Source organism: Mus pahari, chromosome 17 (assembly GCF_900095145.1).
Source record: "Mus pahari chromosome 17, PAHARI_EIJ_v1.1, whole genome shotgun sequence".
In the NCBI taxonomy this organism is placed as follows: Eukaryota; Metazoa; Chordata; class Mammalia; order Rodentia; family Muridae; genus Mus; species Mus pahari.
The window spans coordinates 5,540,030-5,554,470 of record NC_034606.1 but is presented as its reverse complement, the minus strand read 5'-3'; the positions used below and the strand labels follow the sequence as shown (position 1 = coordinate 5,554,470).

Here is a 14,441-nt window from a genome sequence, read left to right as displayed (position 1 = left end):
ACAACTCTCCAGTACAGAAGTGCTGTGAAGGTGACTCAGTTGGTAGTGTGCTCGCTGGGTAAATGTGAGAGCTTGAGTTCAAACTTCAGCACCTGTGTCTGTCTCTTCCTTCCACTGCAGCGATGTGATGCCAGGACCAAAGAATGTCTTCTTACAGCAGAAGACATTTAATTGGGCTTACAGCATCAGAGGGTTAGAGTCTATGGTGGCAGTGCAAAGGCACGGTGATAGGAGCAGCTGAGTGCTCACATCTTGGTTGTAAAGGGGCGGTGGCAGAAAGAATTACATGGAGGCAGGAATGGCAGGAGTCTTTTCAACCTCAAAGCCCATGCCCACTGACCTCTTCCTCCAATAAAGCCACACCCCCTAATCCTTTCCAAACAGTTCTACCAACTGGGTACCACATACTCAAACATATGAGCCAGTGGAGAAGGGTACATTCTCTTCTTCTTTTTAAAAGATTTGTTTATTTATTTTATGTGAATACACTTCAGCTGTCTTCAGACACACCAGAAGAGGGTATCAGATCCCATTACAGATGGTGCAAGTCACCATGTGGTTGCTGGGAATTGAACTCAGAACCTCTGGAAGAGCAGTCAGTGCTCTTTATTATTATTATTATTATTATTATTATTATTATTATTATTATTATTATTATATGTAAGTACACTGTAACTGTCTTCAGACACTCAAGAAGAGGGAGTCAGATCTCGTTATGGATGGTTGTGAGCCACCATGTGGTTGCTGGGATTTGAACTCAGGACCTTTGGAAGAGCAGTCAGTGCTCTTAACGCTGAGCCATCTCTCCAGCCTGGGGGAGGAGGCTTTGGGGGGGATGGGGTATGGGTGGCATTCTCACTCAAACCACCACCCAAGTTAAAAGCCAGTGTGGTTGTTCTTGTTTATAATCCCAGCCCCAGAGAGATAAAGACCAGAGCATCCCTGGGGCTCTCTAGTCAGCCAGCCCAAGAGAATGTCTGAACCATAGGTCTCAGTGAGAGACCCTATCTCAGAAAACATGCAGATAGCTCCTGAGAAGCAACGCCCTATATTAACCTCTCTCCACCCGCAGGCACATACATATTAACATGTGAACATGGACACACATACACACACAGAGACCACAAATAACACACACACACACACACACACACACACAGAGTTAATATGAAGCCCAATACAGTAAAACATTCATGTAATCCCAGCACTTGAGAGGTGAGGACAGGAAGGTCAAGAGTTCAAGATAATTTTTGCAGCAGAGATTAAGGTCACCATTTTAAAGGACAGTATGAGGGAGGGAGCGTCTAAAAGAGCAGGGGGGAGGGGGCTGGTGAGATGATGTAGCAGAATGGTGCTCAACACTTATCCTGGGGTCAATGCCTCCCATCCAAAAGGTTGAAGAAAACCAACTTCTGTGAGTTGTCTTCTGTCTTCCACATGTGCATGCTCCAAAACACAGACACACTCATACGCACACACACACACACACACACACACACACATGCATACACACGTATACACATGCATGTACACACACACGTGTGTGTGTTCTTTAAAAAACCTAGTCCCCAAAGCACATAATTAAAAATTGCTGAAAACACAGGAGTCAAACCTAAGTCACGGTGCAGAGAAGTCTTTCTCAGTCTCTCTTTGCCTACTGTCCTGTTCTGACAGCACTGTGGTTTCTTCCCCTTTCTCCTAGGAATCTGGATGGGAAGAGTCTAAACCATTAACAAATGCTTTCACCCTGTCTGTCTGCTGCTATACCTATTTGACTGGGTCAGACTCCAGGTCTTTTACGCTGTCTCCTAGTGCTGTAGTAAAGACAGCACAGATGCCGTTCCTCATATGCACCAGGTCCAGTGTAACACAATTTCCTAGAGAAACTGGCTGAGCTACCCGTAGGCTCTGTTGTGACTTTGTTGCCAACATGATTTCCCGCCCACCAGCATTCCTGTGTGTACCAACAATAGCAGCCGCTGTTGGTCTTTGCCAACTTGGATGGTGAAAAATAACTTTGGCTTTGTTTTCTTTTTGCTTTTTGAGATGGGGACCACCCTCACATCAGCAGCCGAGGCTGGTCTGGAATTCACTATATTGCAAGGTTTGTGGATAGCCAAGGATTGAATACAGGACCTCAAGCAAGCATTCTACCAACTGAACTACATTCCCAAGCTCTACGGGTAACATTTTAAAAATAAGTTACTCTAGCTACTCAGAGAGAACCGATTACAGTGTGGTGAGAGAATGAATAAGGGGAGCAGCCGGGGTTATTGTAGCGGCTTGGACCAGAGACCATGCAGGTCCAACTTTAGTGCAGTCTCAGAATCTTCTAGAGAACCATTCCAGGGTGTTCATTTTCCAACCCCAGATTGGTAAGTTTTATTCAGACAAAACTTTGAGTACATAACAAAATATCCAGATGCCACCAACTACCAGTCTTACTGCGGAGCTCTGGTGCTGGTCAGGGGTCAGAACCGGGAGACTTCATTGTGGAGATAAAGTCAGGTATAATAGAATTCCAGGACATGGGAGGCCGAGGCAGGGACTCCCCAATTCAAGCAAGCCTGGGCCACATACAGACATCCTGCCTCTCAGCTCTAACTGGGACATTCATATTCTCCTTTCAAGGCTCAGGGGACAACCTAGAGAAGGGGGATTAGAACAATTGTAAGAGCAGAGGAGGGCCAGGTGGGTGGCACACACATTCCATCCCAGGACCCAGAAGCAGGCGGGATTCTGTGAGTTTGAAATCAGCTTGATCTACAGAGTGAGTTTCAGGACAGCCAGAGCTACATAGTGAGACTCTGTCTAAGGGGGGTGGGAAGGGGGGGAGCGCTTGGGTCGTGCTCTTCCAGAAGGGCCAGAGATGAAGCCCTTCTCTGAGAATTTATAGGTACTTAGTATAGGTATTTGTTTTAAGAAAGGGTTTTTCTTCCATGATACAGCTATTGGTAAGTTGCCCACACTTCTGTAAATAGCCCTTCATCTATATTCTATAAATAACCTTGGTAGGCACACTCCTTTACACACACTCACATACACAACTACTCTTAGAAACACACCCATTTTCACACACACACACTCAGACACGCACTTACATGCACACATACTCAGATACACACTTACGTACACTCTCTCACACAGGTATACACACACACACACACACACACACACACACCAAAGTAGAAGGATGTCCTGTTGGAAAGAGGAAGTAGATCTGGAGTCAGTGGAAGTTGGAGTGGAACAAGAGAGGGTGGTGGTGGTGGTGGTGAACATAAGCAAAATACATAATATACATGTATGAAAATGTCATAAGGAAACCCACTGCTATATATTATTAATATATGTAATAAATTAAACAAACAAACAGGAAACCCTGGGCAGAGTGACAGGTGGCGTTCTGGGTAGAGGCAAGCATATATGACTCTAGCAGGAGTTCAAGGCCAGCCTTGGCTACAGGAGAACAGGTCTTAAAATTAAAAATCGATAATGGGTGGGGTAGCACATCCTTCTAATCCTAGTACTCAGAAAGCAGAATCAGGTAGATGGCCATGAAGTCAGAACCAGATGCTCTACAGAGTGAACTCCAGACCATCCAGGACTACAAAATGAGACCCTGACTAAAAGATAAAAAAATGTAAAATAAATAAATAAACGACTGGGGAGCTTTAAATTGTGCTCAGCCACCGACTTGTAGAGCAAGATTCCAGGTTTTTCTCTCGTGACAGTTGGGCGGGGAGTGGGAATGGGGGTACACCATCTCTCTGCCTCTAGCCAGTCTGAGCCTCGGAAAGGCACCATGGTCTCACTTGGAAAGAAGCAGGCTAGGTTCCAGGATGCTGCCGCCCAATCTCAGCAATGACCCCGAGTGCCTTCTCAGGCAGAACACGAGTATCATTTGTTCTGGCTTCACAGAAAGCGCTGAATACCTTATCCTATCCAGGATTCGCAAGCCCCAGTCACCAGGCGGTCCCAGAGCTCAGGCTCCCTCCCTCTGCCAAAGGTCTCCTCCCTCCACTGTGTTTTTGATGGTTTCCTCTGGCCTGGCTCCTTCCTTCCCTTCAGACTACAATAATGCCACTGCAGCCTAAAACAAGCCTCCTCCGTCCTCCACCCTTCCTCCCCTCGGCTCCTGCATTCTTTGCTTTTCCCTCAAGCTTCCTTCTCGGCTGCTCTGGCTTCCTCGCTTTCTTCTCCAGGGGGCTCCTCTGGAACCTGGGTTCTAGCTCCAAAGCCAGATAGCCTGTTGGTCATCCACAATGATCAAACCTGGGCCTGCTCCCTGCTCCCGACCTCAGACTGCCTGCTTCCATTTCCTATCGCGGCCACCGCTCCTCCTGGACATTTCTGTTTCTCCCTCAGCCTCTGAGGTCTATGGCTTTGGATTCCAAGGCTTATATCCTCTTTGATCTCTTCTGGGTGGTCAATCGTACCCCTCCCCAGTTAACTGCAACTTATAATTAGTCCCTAAAGAGTATGCTTTTCTATTCCTATTCTGTTATAATCATCTCTACAGCCAACAGTAATCTAACCCAGAGGTCCTCAAAAGTAGCCTCCCACAGAAGTCACTTGGTTAACTGTGAGTGTGTCTGTGTGTGTGTGTGAACACATGAGCATGCTTGCTGGGGCTCAAGTTCAGGACCTTGTGTATACTACGTGTATACCTGAACTTGTGTATACCATGGGGCTGTTTACTCAGCACGGAATTATTAGAGACAGGATCTTTCCATTGCTGTGCTGACACTCACTATGTAGATCACGCTACCACCTAACTCAAGCTCTTTGATTAGTGGTGAGAGCAACATCACACCTGGATCTATTTTAAAGAGTTTTAAAATCCTGATGCCTGATCTGGTGAGATGGCAAAGTGGGAGTTAAAGTGTTTATTGTACAAGCCTGACAACCTGAGTTCAGTCCCTAGAACTCACTGTAAAAGGCACAAATTGACCTCCACAAACTTACCCGTCTACACAGACACACAAACACACACACATACACACACACACAGATGATGATGATGATGATGATAAATTAGATGACAGTAAATTAAAATGTTTTTAAAAAGCCGGGCGCGGTGGCACACGCCTTTAATCCCAGCACTCGGGAGGCAGAGGTAGGTGGATTTCTGAGTTCGAGGCCAGCCTGGTCTACAGAGTGAGCTCCAGGACAGCCAGGGTTACACAGAGAAACCCTGTCTCAAAAAACCAAAAAAAAAAAAAAAAAAAGTTTTTAAAAGACCTTTATGCCCACTCCACTCACATCAGTTAAATCAGAATGTATGTGTGTGTGGGGGGGGAGGGGGGGAGTGGACATTGGTGTCTCTGAATCTCTCCAGACGGTGGCACATGACTGCAGTCTCCAGTACCTGGAAGACTAACAAGTTAGTGGGCAGCCTGGGCTATAGAGAAAGGTTTTGTGTCAAACCATCACCACCAATAACAACACCACACACACACACACACACACACACACACACACACACCATAGAGAAAAGGGAAAGGTACTCTTGGGATACCACTAGGCGTGGTGTGTCACACTTGCAATCCCCACATGAAGAAGAGTGAGACAGGGTGGGGGTGGGGGTGGGGAGATTGCTGTGAGCCCCAGAGTGGCCTAGGCTTCAGGATTGCATTATGAGACCCTGATCAGAAACAAAACAACAACCACCAAGCAGGGGCTGGAGAGATGGCTCAGCTGTACTGCTGCTCTCTGAGATGATCTGGGTTGGGGATGGATCACAACCAACAGTAACTACAGTTCTGGGGTCTGATGCCTTCTCGTGGCCTTTGAAGGTACCAGGCATGCAGTGAGTGTGCACTGACACACATGTACAAAATACCCATACACATAAAATAAAAAACAAATCTCTTAAAAAAACAAACAAACAGCAAAAAAACCAAACCCGGACTTCAGATAAGAACACGGGGTTTTGGGGGGCCACTGCTCTGTGGGATAACATAATAGCTGATGCACACCACTACACAGATGTGGAAGCCCACAAAATACACAATACCAACAGTAAGCTTTAGTGTAAGCTGCAGGCTTCCAGTGATTACGGCATTTCAAAGTAGGTTCATTAATTATGCCACACACCCCTCAGGTACTGACTGACACATGATGACAAAGGCAGCAATATACGTACATGTGTGAAGCAAGAGGGTTAGAGAACATCACTGGATCTCTCTTAATATTGCCTTAAACCTAAAATCTAAAGGCTAGAGAGATGGTTCAGTGGTTAAAAGCACTTGCTGCTCTTCTAAAGAACCTGAGTTCGATTCCCAGCACCCATGCCGGGCGGCTCACCACTGCCTGTAACCCCAGATCCAGCTCCTCTTCCATGGCTGTGCATACAGGCACACATACATGGTATACAGACACAGATACATCATATACACTCACACACATAGTAGACATCCTCACAGACACATATAAATAAAATAGAAAACCAACAACAACCAAAACTTGTCCTAAAAAAATTATATTTTTAAAAAACAGGATTCAGGGCTAATCATGATGATGTACACTTCAGAACTGAAGGCAGAACAGTCAGCTGAAAGCTAACCTTGCATCACAGCAAGTTCAAGTCTAGTCTGGGCTACCTAAGACCCTGCCTCAAAAACAAATAAACAATTACTGTCCAAAAGATAAGCTGCTCCTCTTACCAAAAAACATGAGATTTTAAAAATATATATTTTAGTGTGTATGTATGTATGCATGTATGTACATATTTAATGTGCGTTGGTGTTTTGCCTGCATGCATGTCTGTGTGAGGTTGTTGGATCTTGGAGTTACAGACAGCTGTGAGCTGCCATATGTGTGCTGGGAGTCCAACCTGGATCCTCTAGAAGAGCAGCTAGTGCCCTTAACTGCTGAGTTCTTTCTCCAGCACCTACAACAAGAGTCTTAACTTGAAATCCAATTCTGGGGAATAGTCGAATCCCAAAAGAGTCTGCATAGAGGGCACATTTATCTGTTCTCTTTGACTGTTGTGTCAGTGTTTTTTATGGTCTCTTCTGCACCTGAGACTCGGTTTTATCTCTTGTATTCTGTTGGTGATGCTGGCATCTTTGGCTTCCTGACCTCTTTCCTAGTTTCTACCTCCAGAGTTGTCTCTCTTTTTGATTTCTTTATTGTTTCTCCTTCCATTCTTAGACCCTGGATGGTCTTGTTCAATTCCTTCACTTGTTTGGTTGTGTTTTCCTGTGATTCTTTAAGGGATTTTTGTGTTTTCTTTTTAAGGACTTCTACCTGTTTACCTGTGTTCTCCTGTATTTCTTTAAGGAAGTTATTTATGTCCTTCTTAAAATCCTCTATCAGCATCATGAGATATGATTTTAAATCTGAATCTTGCTTTTCTTGTTTTTTGGGGTATCCAGGACTCGCTGTGGTGGGAGTACTGAGTTCTGATGATCCCAAGTAGTAATCTCTGGTGTTAGATGTTCTAGCTGTCTCTGGCTGGAGCTTGTTCCTCCTGTGAGTCTGTGAGCCTGTGTCAGCACTCCTGGTAGACCAGCTCTCTCCTGGCAAGACCAGTGCACAGAGGGCTGAGGAACACCCCCACCTCCTGAGTGCAAATGGAGGCAGGAAGGACCCTGACCTAGCTGTTCTGCCACTTCTGCAGCCTGTCTAAGGTCCCACCTTAGACAGTCACTGGAGAGAAAAAAAGATCACATTTATTCTCATAGGAGCCTGAATCAGAAAGAGTTTTAAGAGGCTGCTATGGTAGCTCGTGCCTGTAATTCTAATCCCAGCATTCAGGAGGTGGGAACAGGTGGATTACTTGAGTTAAAGACCAGCCTGGATTACATTAAGTATGAGAACCAATTATCTGTCTGTCTGTCTATCTACCTATCCATCCATCCATCCATCCATCCATGCATCTACCTACATACATATGTATATATGATAATACATAAGATACTCACTATTCAACACGGGCTGTATTCCGAGCACTATGCATACATTAGCCCACTAATACTCAAAACTCTCTCTAAAAGATGAGTATTGCACTATCTTATAGATAATTATTAATAACTGCCCCAAATTAGCAAGTCTTTCGTGTCTGGCTTCACACCCAATTAGACCTCCTCTTCCAGCTTCTTGGGTTACAGGTATAATCAGAATTCCTGACACAGCAAGGCAAAGCCTCCACTGTCTGCCTCGCCACCTAGCCCAGTGAGTGCTTATTGCCCAGGCTTTCTCTGGAGAAACCACAACGTGCTCCATGCTGATCCTCACAGCTATCATGCCCTCTACCTAGGTCATTGCTTTGCTATTCTCAGCATCCCACTTAAACTGCAAGACCAATTCTCTAACATAATGTCCCTCCTTCCCTACCTCTCTGGAGGACATTGGCCACGACACAAGGGGCACTGTCGATAGACAGTGGAGTCCTGCCTTCCCTTGGGAGAAACAGCCCTGCAACATCTTGAGTGACCCAATGGCCCATAAAGGGCTTGTTGGAAAACAATGTAATCTAGCTGTGCCGTGTAGTTATTAGGGAGGACCCAGGTTCTATCTCAGGGGAACAGGCCTTTGTCTCTTGAGAATGACGTGTAGGATGTTATGCTGCCAGGATATCTCTACTGATCTGATAGGCTTATTGTTAGGATTCATTGAAATAGTTACTTAAAAGCATTCAGCATTTGTTGAACACATGGTGAGAACGAAGACTGCCCTATTAAATAGTCTCTTCTCACATGCACTGGCTTACTGGCCATCCATGTCAAAAATGCAGACTTAACAGCCCTCAGCCACACGTCTTCCAATAGCTGGCCACTGCACCGGCAGCCCCTCCCCTGTGACAAAAATACTTCCCTCATTGCTGTGGTATGCTGCACAGCTGAGCGTGCCACACCAGGAAGGCGCCACTGAACGGCTACGATATAAAATTAGTTTGATGAAATGTCTCTAGTGCTTCGACAAAGGGGGAGAGGGAGGAAAGGCATTGTGTATGCTCATGCAAGCACGGGTCAGGAAGAAATGCTTCAATTCTGATGCTCCCCGTCAGGCCAACCTTACAACGGGGCACTTGGGAACCAGGAAATCAAAGTGGTCTTTTGATGGAAACTATCAAATGGTGACGATTCCATAACTTTGAAAATTTTAGATTTATTTTATTTTATGTGTGTTTTGCCTGTAGGTATGGGTTTGTACCACACACATGCCCTTGAAGGTTGGAAGAAGACACTGGATTCCCTGGAACTAGAGTTAAAGGTGGTTTTGAGCTGCCAGCTGAGTGCTAGGGTTCCAACTCAGGGTCTCTCCAAGAATGAACTCTTAACTGCTGAGCCATCTCTCCAGTCTCCATGATGTTTGATGTGTAAAAAGCTTAAGTGTTCTCTTACCTTCTAGATATTCTTTTTTGGAATGGGTTAGGAGATGAGGCAGGGTCTCATTACACAACCATAGCTGGCCTTGATTTAATCTATCTACTGTGTTAGCCTTGAACGTTTATGACCTGCCTCCTGATTGCTGGGGTTACAGGCACCATCATTCTTGGTTCTACATATTCCTGGGTTTTGCATTTTTTGTTTGTTTGTTTGTTTTGAGGCTCGCGCATGTGTGTGTTGGCTTGAATATCGAGGTCAGAAGACAACTTTCAGAATGGATTTTTTTCTTCCACCATGGGCTCCAGGCCTGACCTCTGATAGCCAGGCATACTTGGCAGTGATTTTACCCACTGCACTGACCTATCTTGCTGATCCTGGATTTTTTGAGGCAGGATTTCATGTAGTTTGGGTTACCCTCAAATTTACTATGTAGGTAAAAATGACTTTGAATTCCTGATTTTTCTGCCTCTGTCTCTCAAGTACTATGATTAGAAGTGTGCATCACCATGCCTGGATCTTTCTGTGCATTCTTATAGGTTATCCTAGCTTCCTCGCTTTCAGATCAAAGACTGGGTTCTCATATGCAAGGGGTTAACACGGGTCTAACCTTACAATATTCTCTGGTACACTTAAGCTTTGTGGGGACTGGAGAGATGGCTCAGCAGTTAAGAGTTAGTTCTTGGAGAGACCCTGAGTTGGAACCCTAACACTCAGCTGGCAGCTCAATACTGTCTTAGTTAGGGTTTCCATTGCTGTGAAGACACACCATGACCAAGGCAATTCTTAGAAAAGAATTTATTGCAGCTGGCTTACAGATTCAGAGGTACAGTCCATTATCATCATGGAGCGAAGCATGGCAGCATGCAGACAGACTTGGTGCTGGAGGAACCAAGAGTTCTACATCTTGATTAGATGGCAGCTACAAGGAGACTGTCTTCTGTGGTCAGCCAGGAGCAGGGTCTCTCTCCCACTGCGGGCAGAGCTTGAGCATAGGACCTCAAAGCCCACACTCACAGTGACTCACATTCTCCAAAAAAGGCCACACCACCTAATGGTGCCACTTCCTATGGGTCAAACATATTCAAACCGCCAAATGTGCATAATGCTTTTTCTAAATAAAAGAAAGAACTGAGAAGCTGAGAAACGTCACCTGATTCCCACTGATAAACAATAATGATACAGTCCTTTTGCTGGGCTGCATATAGTTGTACATGCCTGCAATCTCTTTTTTCCTTTGGAGGATGAAAGCAGAAAGATCACAAGTTTGAGGCCAACACGGGCTATATAGCAAGTTCACAATCACAAGAAAACACAACAACAAAAACTACAACAGCAATTCTTCCCTGGAAGAGTTACAAACTAAATCCCATCTGTGTGTCCGTGCCTGTGCTCAAATGCGCACACGAGGGTTACACGTGCCATCAAAATATATACATACATGTAGTGAGAAACTACAGAGTAGCTAACGCAAGCACTTAACCTCTATGCGTCTCGGTGTTATCACAAAATAGGGAAAGTTAAAGCTGCAAAATAACAACTTGTTCCTGGTGCGGGTAAGGCAAACAGATGACCACTCATTACTCAATGGTACTCATTATTACCAGTGAAATCATATCACTGGTTGTCCACTGTATATGTGGAGTGATGGTAAGTTTTAGTTCTAAGTTCGTCCTCCACACAGCCATCTTCTTCTCACTGGCTTTAAAGAATCTTCTTTGTTCAAGTACTGAACGTTATTATAGTTGGTAGGTCCCAAGTCATAGCCCCTGGGCATCATAAGGTAAGAAGACACTTGGCTTTCTTGACTTTTGAGACAGGGACTTTATATATAGCTGTCTTCGTTATGGGCTCCAATGCTGTGAAGAAACACCATGACCAAGGCAGCTTTATAAAGGACAACGTGTAATTGGTGATGACTTACAGTTTTAGAGCTTTAGTCCATTATCATCCTAGGGTGTCCAGCATGGCAGTATCCAGGCAGGCATGGGCCTGGAGGAGCTGAGAGTTCCAAAGGCAGCCAGGAGAAGACTGGTTTCCTCAGGCAGCTAGGAGGAAGCTCTCTCCTGCAATGGGTAGAGCCTAAGCGTAGGAGGAAACCTCCAAAGCCCACCCCCACAGTGACACACTACCTCCAACAAGGCCACACCTCTTAACGCTACCACTCCCTAGGAGCCACGCCCATTCGAATGACCCTAACTGGCCTGAAACTTGTTATCAAGACCAGGCTGTCTTTGAACTTGTGAAAATCCTTCTGCCTCCTTATTGCTACCATGCCTATAATCTCTCCTCCCAAGCCTCCCTCCCACCCCGGTCTTGATATGTAGGCACCTAGTTGGTCAGAAACTTATTATATATATATATATATATATATATATATAGTCTAGGCTAACCCTGAAGTCATGGTTTTTTTTTGTTTTGTTTTGTTTTTTTGTTTTTTTTTGGTCTCAGCCTCCAGATTATAGAGTGAGTCACCTCACTCACTGGGATTATAGTGAGGCACCTAACTCAAGTGGTATATTCTGCCTGTCTGTCTGTTTTATGACAGGGTTTCTTGTAGCCCAGGCTGCCTTCTCATTCACTAGTAGACTGTCCATGAACTCTTGCCCCATCTGCTTCTATCTCCCAAATGCTGCAATTACAGGCATGCACAACCACAGTTAGTATGGTGTCGTCTCTCAAAGCAGCTATCTTATTTTATGGAATTACGTGACTTCCCTTAGTTTAAAAAAATCCAGGCGAGGGGACTGGAGCTATAACTCAGTTGGTGAAATGCTCCCTGGTTAGTATGAAGCCCTGTGGCCAATCTCCAGTACCAACCATGTAAAGCCAAGGAGAGAACTGCGTGACCACAATCCCAGCCCTAGGGAGTTGGAAGCAGAAGGATCAGAAACTCAAGGTCATTCTCAGGCACATGGTGAGCTAGAGGCTTTTAAGACAGGTAAGAGCGTGTCTTAAAGGAAAACAAAATTCTTGCTATTTAGTATACTGTGGTAGCTTATACGGTTATGCTTGGGGAGCCTGAGACAAGAGGACCGCCTGACATTTTAGGTAAGCCTGGGCTACAGTGAGATCCTGTCTCTATAAAAGGATATGCTCCACCCACTCCCTAACACTTGTGGTTTATGACAGGAAATCAAGGGGTCATACAGAGGTCTCAAAATGCCTAGAACTGAATTCACTTCCTAGGCCCTCCAGGAATTTCCTCCTTCACCTTATTATCTATGCATGTTATCCACTAAGAAGATGGCCCCAGGCCAGAGGTGTCACTAAACAGATCAGAGCGCTAACCGTCCTACAGAAGTCCTAGGTTCTGTCCCAGCACCCATATGTATGGTGGCCTACAACCACCTACACCAACTCCAGACGTCTAGGATTGAACATCCTTTTCTAACCTCTGTAGACTCCTGCATACACACAGTGTCATATATGTACTCGGGCATAGACATGTAACATAAAGTAAGATAATAAATCTTTAAAAAAGAACAGCCTGAATCATGAAATTTAAAAGTTTACCTGTGTCTCCGTGAGACTGAGCTGTTCTCGGTATGGGAAGTGAGTTGGTACCCTTGCCATAGACACCATCCTGCAAAGAGCTCTCTGCAAGGATGCAATGAGGCCAGCATCCAAGTGATGCCTCTGCTGCCCCAGGAGCACACAGACGGAAGAGGCAGGCTCGGTGAGAGACAGAATGGCAGAAAAGAACACAGGTGTCTATGCAGAGTCTCAAGGTAAAGGGGGGGCTCCGTTCTAGAGAGTTCCAAGAACAATGTGTGGTTAGCTAGTTTCCTGTAGTCCAGCTACCTGTCCCTGGGTGGATCCAGTAAAAACAGCTAAATGTCATGGAAGACATCAGGAGTATGGTCCCCTTGGTGTGGAGCAGTGGCCTTGGGGCCTTTCTCTCATTAACATGAGATCAGGATCATCAGGGGTGGTATTGTCAAGACCAGCCTGGCTACAGGAGACTTTTTGTTTGTTTGTTTGTTCGTTTTGAGACAGGGTTTCTCTGTATAGCCCTGGCTGTCCTGGAACTCACTTTGCTACAGGAGACTTTGTCTTTAAAAAGTTTTGAAGAGGAATGCTCTGGAGAGATGGCTCAGTGGATAAGAGCACAGGCTGCTTTTCCAAAGGACCCAGGTTCAATTTCCAGCACCTACATTTCCCCTCACGACTGCCCATGACTCCAGTTCCAGGGGAATCTGACACCCTCAAAAAAAAAAAAATTAACAAGAGGTTAGAGAGACAGCTTAATCAATACTTGTCGCACAAGCTTAAAAACCTTAGCAAGATTCTTAGTACTCACAGAAAGGTCAAAGAAGGCAAGAGGTTCCCCGTGGCTCACTGGCCAGCTAGTCTAACCAGTTCAAACAACCAAACTCCAGATTCAAAAAGTAAATTGATGACTAATTGAGGAAGACACTCAACATTGACATCTGACCTCCACATGCATGCTTACACATGTGTGCACACATACAGACATGTTTGCATGAGCATGTGTGTATATACACAAGACAAGGAGGAGATCAAGCAAGATGACTCAGTAGGTTAAAAGTGTCTGCTCTCAAGCTTGATAACCCGGATCTGATTCCCAGAATCCACATAGTAGATAGAAGAAAAGAACCTTTGACTTCCACACATGTGATTTGTGTACTCATACATACACAACATAAATAAACATGTAAGAAGAGGTTAAAGGAAAGGAAATATAGAACCCAAATAGCTCAACCAGGTGTGGCAGTGGCCTGCCTGTAATCCCCGAATTCTAGAGGCTGAGGCAGAAAGATCAATTGTGAGATCAAGCCAGCCTGGGCTCCTTCTTCAGGATCTTGCCCCACCCCTCCACCCCCTAACCCTCTTTGTGGTTTTCAGATGTGCCTTTCTGCCTTACGCTGTGCCTCACACTGTGGCTTTCCCTATGCCATCCCTTCTACAGGAAATGTCCCTATGTGTTTGCTCATTCTGAAAATTCCATTCTCTTTCAGGATTTGGCTCAGGTGCCATCTCACCTCTATGATCCAGAGTGAGGTTTCAATTTCTTGCTACACAATCCTGATGCCAGTGACCCTGCGGTCCTTCAGAAATGAACCGGTGAACATTTATATTACTCTG

At 45.2% G+C, this 14,441-nt stretch overlaps 1 long non-coding RNA gene across 1 annotated transcript in view; it reads left to right on the top strand.

The window, feature by feature from the left end:
* LOC110334479 overlaps positions 1–14,441 on the top strand; it is a 42,494-nt gene that overhangs the window by 27,644 nt on the left and 409 nt on the right. The gene's annotated exons all lie outside the window — the stretch shown is intronic.